The sequence below is a fragment of the Galeopterus variegatus genome, unplaced genomic scaffold (assembly GCF_000696425.1).
Source record: "Galeopterus variegatus unplaced genomic scaffold, G_variegatus-3.0.2 Scaffold7846, whole genome shotgun sequence".
In the NCBI taxonomy this organism is placed as follows: domain Eukaryota; kingdom Metazoa; phylum Chordata; class Mammalia; order Dermoptera; family Cynocephalidae; genus Galeopterus; species Galeopterus variegatus.
The window spans coordinates 9260-18760 of record NW_007733957.1 but is presented as its reverse complement, the minus strand read 5'-3'; positions in this window follow the sequence as shown (position 1 = coordinate 18760).

Below are 9501 nucleotides of genomic sequence, written 5' to 3'. Positions count from 1 at the left end.
AACCCAGGGCCTTGGTGTTATCAGCACCACACTCTCCCGAGTGAGCCACGGGCTGGCCCAGCAATACTTATTTTTAGCTTGGCTTACGTGTGGTTTTGCCTGAATATTGCAAGTCCTTTCAAAATCTGTTTATTCCAAGTATTCTAGGATTTCTCACTTCCACAAAGGGCTGCCTTAGAAGAGATAAATATTATATTATAAATTATTAATAATATATTAATATTAAATAATAATTTTTCCAACTATAATCCCACTCGTTCAATTTTGTAATATTATTTGATGACTCTTTCTACTCAGCAGCCCCTTTTAATTATGAGCCTGACATGAATTGGTTTAAATAGCCTGGTGATTAAGCAGTTGTTGACCTTCAAAGATAATCATGGAATATTTGGCTTTCCTTCCATTTAGGTCTTGTTTTTGGTCAATTAATTAATGACATATCTCCAACTTAATATGAATATAATTGGCTTAATTGTCAATTATATTAGACTTTTTAAAAAATGTGTTCCAAATATGAGATCGTATTATATAGTATTTGTAACATGCTTTTTTCCCCCTAAAAAACTACTGTTTTGAAAAATAATTTACTGGCTGCCAATATTTAAAAAAAAATTACTTTGAAATACTTAGGACAGAAATTGTCTTTATAGCATGTAACACACCCCGTCAACTGAGGCAGCGGTGGAAGGAACAGCAGCCTGAGAGTCAGAAGCCATGACTGGTCTCTTTTGCCAGTAAAAAAAAATTACTTTGAAATACTTAGGACAGAAATTGTCTTTATAGCATGTAACACACCCAGTCAACTGAGGCAGTGGTGGAAGGAACAGCAGCCTGAGAGTCAGAAGCCATGACTGGTCTCTTTTGCCAATTGATGTTGCTTTGGGGCTTTATTATTAAGTATTATTATTATGAATTTTAGAAAAATACTCTGGACCAGAAATGTAACCACTTCCATGGTAAGATTTTTATACCCACTTTATTTCAAACTTGCTCTTCCAAATAAGAAAGAGAAAAACATTTCTCTAGAGTATGTAGTGCTTGAAATTCATTGATTCTGTCACGTCTGGCTACAGAGACCAAAATGGAGTTTTTCAAGTTGAGTTCAGAGAATCAATCTGTCTTTACAACCTGCAGTGTCACCAGTAATTGTAAACTAGCTGTTAGTTATTCTTGGGAAATGAAGTATTTGACTATTCAAAGAAAGTATGGTGCGAGGGCTGACAGTAAGACCCAGAGCTGTCTCCATGGATGCGGACAACTTCTCAAGTCAGGAATGATAAACAAATGAAACTTCCAACCTCTCCTTCAGCCTCCCAAGATACATTTCTAAAAGTACATTATTCCAGGGTTCTCTTTCAATAATTCCCTATCCCTGAAGTTGGACTGTCTTCACTATTTAATCTCCTTTCCTTGGACTATATTCCCTGGGCAGCTTGCCCTTGCTGCTGTTGGTTTGTTAACTGTTAGGCATTCATTTATTTTAACTTGAAAGGACCTAAAAAGTCAGAAGTAAAGCCTCTGACTAATAATATGACAAGGGTAATCTACCAACACATCTTTGGTTTGCTTCCAACAGGTTTTAATGGCAGTGACAGAAGGCATGGAACTCCTGATTCCTACCTGTGTTGGACTCTAGCCTGTGACTCTGGGATATTTACAAGACCCAGAGGGAGGAAAACAGAGGGTGAGAGTGAGAGAGAGTGACTGCACCCAGTTCTGACCCGCAGTACTGTAGTCTCCCATAGTCTCTAATCATACCTTTCCATTTAACCACTGCTTTGGGGGGTGTGTTGAGCAATTGAGGGACACCACCCTTAAATTTCCTGGAAGTTCTTCCCAGCTGACAGCATCTACTAGCACTGCTTAATTCCACCAAAGGTGTTAATAAAACGTCTTATGATCACACCCTTCATTTTATCTTTACCTTGAGGACGTGTCTTGATTTGAGACTTTTTTTTCTGGCTTGAGAGACTAAGGATAAGATGGTAGCTTACTAAATAGTTTTAGTTTCCATTCTAGCAAGTTCTAGCCTCTCTGAAGTCCCTCAAATTTCTCCTTGAAATTATGTGTGTTCTTTTCTGAGTTCACTTCTTTCTTGTAGTATCTTATATGCAACTAATAAGAGTCTACTGATACTTTTAGCATTCTGCCTGGAAATCAAGTCTAAAAATTCATAGGGTATATTTCATATCTTCAAGTAACCTCAGATGGCCAGTTCTACCAAACATTTCTTGCCTATATAGCATGTATTGCTGTTTTTCCTTTCTGTTCTAGCAGTTTCCTCACCATTTCCTCAGCCTTTTCTTATGGTATCCTTGTCACTTTTCTAGCCTCTGCCCACTACCTCATTCAAAGACAATTTCATCTATGTTTAGTTAATGCTATGGAAGCACACTCCTTCTAGNAAAAAAAAAAAAAAAAAAAAAAAAAAAAAAAAAAAAAAGGATAGGAGCTCCTACTACAGTTGTAAAGATAAAACTCATTTTCTTGTACAAAGTTGAGCATGTTCTGAAAATATGTTTGGTGCTCCGGTAGGTCCTCATGTTGCTCAGTAGGTGACCACTTACTTGAAATGTTAGACCGTACTTACTCGAGGCCCCCACAGAAATGCGAATAGCAGCTGCTTCTCATTTCACTGCAATCCTGTGTATTTCTTATTATAATGGAGTATATGTATATAGCTCTGCATTATTGGCTTTGTCCAATCAATGCTTCATTTTACATATGTTACATTATATATATATATATATAAATTACTTTATATCTCTTAATTGCGCACAGTACTCTATTATATAAGTGTACCACCTTTTACTTATCCATTCCCCTGTTGTACATTTCCAAGTTTAAAAAAAAAAATTAAAAGGCAGTTTTTTGTACATATTAAACCTGGGCCCCTGTAAGACATTTTTTTTTTTTTTTTAGCATTTATACTTACAACTGAAACTTTTGATTTATAGGGTATTCATATTTTCAACTTTACTAAAAACTGCTGAAGTGACTCAATTTATGCTCTCATCATCCATTAGCAGTCCTTGAGGTATCCGATTCCCCACCATCTCACCAACACTTGATATTTCTAGATTTTGTAAGTTTTGCAAATTAAATGGGTGCAAAATGATATTATTGTCATTTAATTTGCATTTCTATTATAATCAGAGGGTGAGCACCATTTTGTATGTTTACAGATCATTTGAATTTCTTCTGTGAATTTGTCCATTTATTACCTTTGCTCATTTTTTTCTATTTGTTTGTCTTTCTTATAATGATTTTTTAGGACTATTTATTTAATGTTTTAGAAAATAACCTATTGTTTGTTTTCAGTGGATCAATTACTTTTTTCTTGCTGATTGGTTAGGTTTTGATTTTGTTTATGATGTCTTCTGATGTGCATATCTTAAATTTTGATGGAGTCAAATTGCTTTTTTTTTTTTTTTTGTATGTGTGTGTGTTTAAGAAGATTTCCTGGTTCCATGATTATGCTTTCTTTTAACAACTTTGAAATTTTCCTTTCTATCTTTAATTCTTCTCTTTCCACCCTTCCTTTATTTCTCCCTCCCTCCCTCCCTTGCCTTTTAAATTTCAGACTTTATCTGTAATTTTTTTGTTTATAGGAAGTGAGGTAGAGTATCTAATTGAATTTTTTTTTTTTGTATATACAGTCACTTGTTCCAATACCCTTGATTCATATGTACATGAATGGGTATGGGTGGGGACTCTCTTTTTCTGAACCATTGATCAATTTGTTCATTCCTAAAGTCCTACCTAGTTTCAGTCTTTATAGTTTTATAGTACATTTTGATATATGCTAAGGCAAGTTTATTCTTTTTGTTCTTTTTTGAAAGATTTGCTTCTTTTTTTTTTTACTTTCACATACATTTAAATCAATTGATCAAGTTTCAAGAAAGATCATATTTGATTATTTATAGAAACTCTACCGATTTTACAGAATAATTTAGAGAATTGACCTTTATTGAATAAATAGACAAATAGTCCATGCTTCCCATTTAGGAACATGGACTATCTCTCCAGTTATTCAATAAAGTTTCGTCATTTCTCTATAAAGATCAGGAACTTTTTTGTAAGTGTCATCTCTAGAACTTTACAGTTGTAGATACTGTAAAAGAGTTGAAATTTTATTTTCTAATCATGTATTGCTGGTGTTTAGAAGTGCTAAAGATTTTGAGTGGTTAGAGAGAGTATTTATACTGATCTGAGTCTGGGCTGTGTTGCCAGGTTTCCTGGGTTCACCTCCAACCTCTTCACTGACTCGTTTTGTGTTCACTGGCAAGCTTACTTGACTGTTCTATGTCTTAATTTCCTTATCTATAAAATAAGGATTTTTATAAAATCCATATCCTAGGGGGACATGAATGTAAAGCACTAACACATGTTTTCAGGAGCTCAGCTGTTCTGGAAAAGAGAGCTGCCTGTCAGATGTCAGAGTAGCCAATGAAAGCAACAAGTTCAAAATGAGAGAGTTGCTCCTTTAATCACTTAATGTGATGGGATAAGCAAGAGTCTGCAACTAGAGAAAGTACTAATTCCCCTTTGGAATTAGCCCGCAGGCTTAGGGTCAGGTGGACTTGGATCATCTCACCATTTAGGGAGCTCTGAACAAAAGATTCTGGCAGTTTTATGGACCCTGGGTCAGGGGGAAAGCAAGAGGGAAGGGCTAGGAGTGGGAAAGTACTGGGTCCTGAGTCAGAGTGGGGAAAAGTGGTTCAGGGTTTCCCCTTCTTCCCATCAAAAAGAAGGCATCAGCAGAGGAGCCTGAAGTGGACCTCTGCTCGAGGCCTGAGATAAAGAGCTGTAGGAATGAAGTTGCAGGGACTAGGAATGTAAATATGTGAAAGTGAGGGACTAGCCAGGGATCTGAGACCTTGACTGCAACTCTCCCAGAGACTGCACTGTCGTCTGCACCAAGTCCCCTGAGGGCTGCCAGGTAACCCTTTGTAATTTCTTATGAGTAGGTCTGAAAACTCACACAGCCACACGCTGGTTTTTAATCAGAAGACAGACTACTCAAGTTGACGATGAGGATTACAGTGACCACAACAATAATGATTGCTGAACTTTTTTATTAACTTGAATTGTTTGTTGATTTCTTAGATTTTTCTATGATACTTCTTATTTCTTACTGTGATGTCATGATTTATAATAAGAAATATATATTTTGGTCTTCATTCCTGCTTTCTGGTGCACAGCTCCTAAAACTCTTGGAATCTCTGAAATGATCTTTTTGTATGCCAATGAGATTGCTGGTGTCTAGGGGCTCCTGGATAGCTTCATAATGGGACTGGTTGCCAGGGGAACCAAACATGTGATTAAAGGGTTGAAATATTCAGCCTCACACCCCAATCTATGGGGAGAGGAGAAGAGATGAAGGTTGAGTTGGCCATCTATGGCCAATGATGTAATCAGTCACGCTTACATAAGGAAGCCTCCATGAAAACCCAAAAGGACAGTGTTAGGAGAACTTCTGGTTTGGCGAACAAGAATACAGTTATGTGTTTGGAGGGTGGCACATCCCAGCTCCATGGGGACAGAAGCTCCTGTGCTTGGGACTCTTCTGGGCCTCATCCTATGTATCTCTTCATCTGGCTGTTCATTTAAAATGTGCTTTTAATAAATTGGCAACAGTAAACTGTTTTCCTGGGTTCTGTGAACTGTTCCAGCAAATTATTGAACATGAAAATGGAGTTGTGGGAACCTCTCATTTGTAGCCCAATTGGACAGAAGTCGGTAACCTGGGCACCTACTACTTGTGGTAGGTGTTTGAAGTGGTGGGGTTGGGGGGGGGGCTAGTATTGTGGGACTCAGCCCTTAACCTGCAGGGTCTGCTCTAACTCTGGTTAGTGTCAGAATTAAATTGAATTTTGGGACATCCAGTTGGTGTTGGAGGATTGGTCTGTGTGGGGAAAAATTCACACATCCTGATCATAGAAGAGTGTATGTGAGTATAGAAGGAAAAACAATTTATGTTTTTCTATATACACAATTGTTATGCCTTATTTTTTGTGACATTTATTAGTGTCTTAACATATTGGTTAGGGACTCCAGTGCATTTTTTCCTAGTTCCTTTATTTTTACACTTAATTAAAAAGTTTAGCATACTATCAATTTGTCCATGCACAGTCCCTGTTTTTAGTTTATTTTGTTTCCCCCCTTCATTGCCTATTCCCACTACTCTTTCTCCCTTTTCCCAGAGGCTTCCATTTAATGATTTGAATATATCTTTAAATTTGATGCACCCTTATGTTATATATACGGTTTTGTCTTGTTTATATGCATTTTTATCATACTTAAATGGTATTGTGTGATAGTTTGGATATTCAATATAGATTTACTAAGCTTCTAATTATACATCTAATTATTTGCTTCTAAGGTTTATTGTAAAATATCCTTATATGTATTCACCATATTTAACTTACCAATTCTCCTAGAGATGGAAACCTAGGTTGCCTCTAATTACCCACTCTTACAAATAAAACTGTAATATATAACCATGTACTCAAATAAATAAGATCAAAAATGAAAGAGGAGACATTACAACTGAAACCACAGAAATATAAATGATCATAAGAAACTACTATGAACAGTTATACACCAATGAACTGGATAATCTAGAAAAAAATGAACAAATTCCTAGACACATACAATCTACCAAGACTAAATCATAAAGAAGTATAAAATCTGAATAAACCAATAACAAGTAAGGAAATTGAATTAGTATTAAAAAAGCCCAGGACTGCTGAATTCTATCAAACATTTGAAGAACTAATACTAATCCTTCTCAAACATCCAGAAGATCAAAGTGGAGGGAATACTTGCAAGCTAATTTTATGAGGCCAGCATTACCTTGATACCAAAGCCAGACAAGGATACCACAAGAAAAGGAAATTATAGGCCAATATTCCTGGTGAACATCGATGGAAAAATCCTCAACAAAGTACTGTTGTGAATTCAACAGCACATTAAAAAGATCATCCACCATAATCAAGTGGGATTTATTCCTGGGATGCAAGGATGATTTCATATATGCAAATCATTAAAAGTAATACACCACATTAACAAAATGAAGGACAAAAGAAATCACATAATAAGCTTAATAGATGTTGAATAAGCTTTTGACAAAATTCAACACAGTTTTACGATAAAAACTCTCAACAGGTTGGGTATAGAGGGAATGTACCAAAACATAATAAAGGACATATATGACAAACCCATAGCTAACATTATTCTCAATGGTGAAAAGTTGAAAGCTTTCAACCTAAGATTTCCTGTACGATCAGAGAAAAGACAAAGATAACCACTCTCACCACTTCTTTTCAGTTAGTACTAGAAGTCCTAGGCAGAATAATTAAGCAAGAGAAAAAAAAGCCATCTTACAGGAAAGGAAGAAATGAAATTTTCTCTATTCACTGACAACATGATGTCTTATATAGAAAACCCTAAAGACCACGAAACAAAACAAAACAAAAAAACAAAAAACCCTGTTAAAATTAATAAACAGATTCAGCATCATTGCAGGCTACAAAATCAGTAGCATTTTTGTATACTAATAACAAACTATCTGAAAAGGAAATTAGGAAAACAATTCCATTCACAAAGCAACAAAAGAAATTAAATACTTTTATTATTTAATCAAGGTGAATATTTAATTTTTTCAAAAATTTAATCAATTTAAAAACTTTTTAAATTTTATCGAGGAGTAAATTTAATCAAGGAGATAAAAGACCTGTATCCTGAAAACTGTAAAACACTGCTGAAAGAAACTGAAGAAAACACAAATAAATGGAAAGATATCTTGTGTGCATGGAGTGGAAGAATTGACATTGTATAAATGTCCATACTACCCAAAGTGACCTATATAATCAATGCAATCCCTATTAAAATTCCAATGTCATTATTCACAGAAATAGATAAAAACAAAATTATTAAATTTGTGTGGAATAACCAAAACCCTGAATAGCCAAAACTATCTTGAGCAAAAAGAACAAGGCTGGAGACATCACATTCCCCAATTTCAAAAAATACTATAAAGCAATTTTGATGAAAACAACATGGTACTGACATAAAAACAGACACATGGAAAAATGGAATAGAATACAGAACCCACAAATAAATCTAAACATTTATGTTCAACTGATCTTTGACAAGGAACCAAGAACACACATGGAGAAAAGACAGTCTCTTCAATAAGTGATGGTGGGATAACTGGATATTCACATGCAGAAAACTAAATTGAATCCTTGTCTCATGCCATATACAAAAATCAACTCAAAGTGGATTAAAGACTTGAATAGAAGACCTGAAACTGTAAAACTGATAGTAGAAAATATATAGGAAAAGCTCCATGACATTAATCTGGGCAATGACTTTTTGGATATGACCTGAAAAGCACAAGAACTAAAAGCAAAAATAGACAAATGGGATTATGTCAAACTATAAAACTTCTGCACAGCAAAGGAAACAAAGTGAAGAGACAACCCACAGAACGAGAGAAAACATTTGCAAACCATAATCTTATAAGAGGTTAATATCCAAGATATATAAGGAACTCAAACAATTCAATAGTAAGAAAATAAATAACCTGATTAAAAAATGGGCAAAGGACCTCAGCAGAAATTTCTTAAAGAAGACATACAAATGGCTAATAGGTACATGAAAAACATTCAGCACCACTAGTCATCGGAAAATGCAAATTAAAACCACAATGAGATATAACCTCACACTTGTTAGAGTGGCCTTTATCAAAAAGATAAAAGTTAAGTATTGGCGAGGATATGGAGAAAAGAGAACTATACATTTTTGTTGGGAATGTAAATTAGTATAGCCATGATAAAAAATGGTATGAAGTTTCCTCAAAAAACAGAATAGAACTACCATATGATCCAATATTCCCACTTCTGGGTATATATTCAAAGGGACTGAAATTAATGTGTTGACAAGATACCTGTATGTCGGGCCTCCCTGAGCCAGAGGCCGACAAAACCGAGCGGGAAGAGACCCCGGTCCAGCCGGGGGTCCCTTGTGGGGCTGAGCGGGATGATGAGTGTCGCTGGCACGGCCCTTCCCCCCCAGGACCTTCCTCCCCGGGGGCCGAGAAAGAACACCACCGAGCCAGGAGAGTGGTCAAAGCCGGAACTCCGTTTATTTGCAGGGCGGCACAGCTTATATAGGGAAAAAGGGCAGGGCGGGTTTTGATATGAGAGATCAAGCAAAGAGCCAATAAGAAGGGCTTAAAAGGATAGGGTGAGGTGGTGGGGAGGCTTTACGCGAATACGGAACTAAAGTTGCTGAATCACTGGGACCCAGAAGGGCGAGGCTGGCAGCTACGTGCCGTTGAGCGCTAGTGAAATGGTGGCCGCGGAGCGCATGAACTGGCGCCCGTGCGCGTCAGGGCGCATGCGCGCAAAGTTATGCCCAACAACCATCACCTTGAGGGTTAGGATTTCAGCATATGAATTTTAGGAAGACACAAACATTCAAACCACAGCA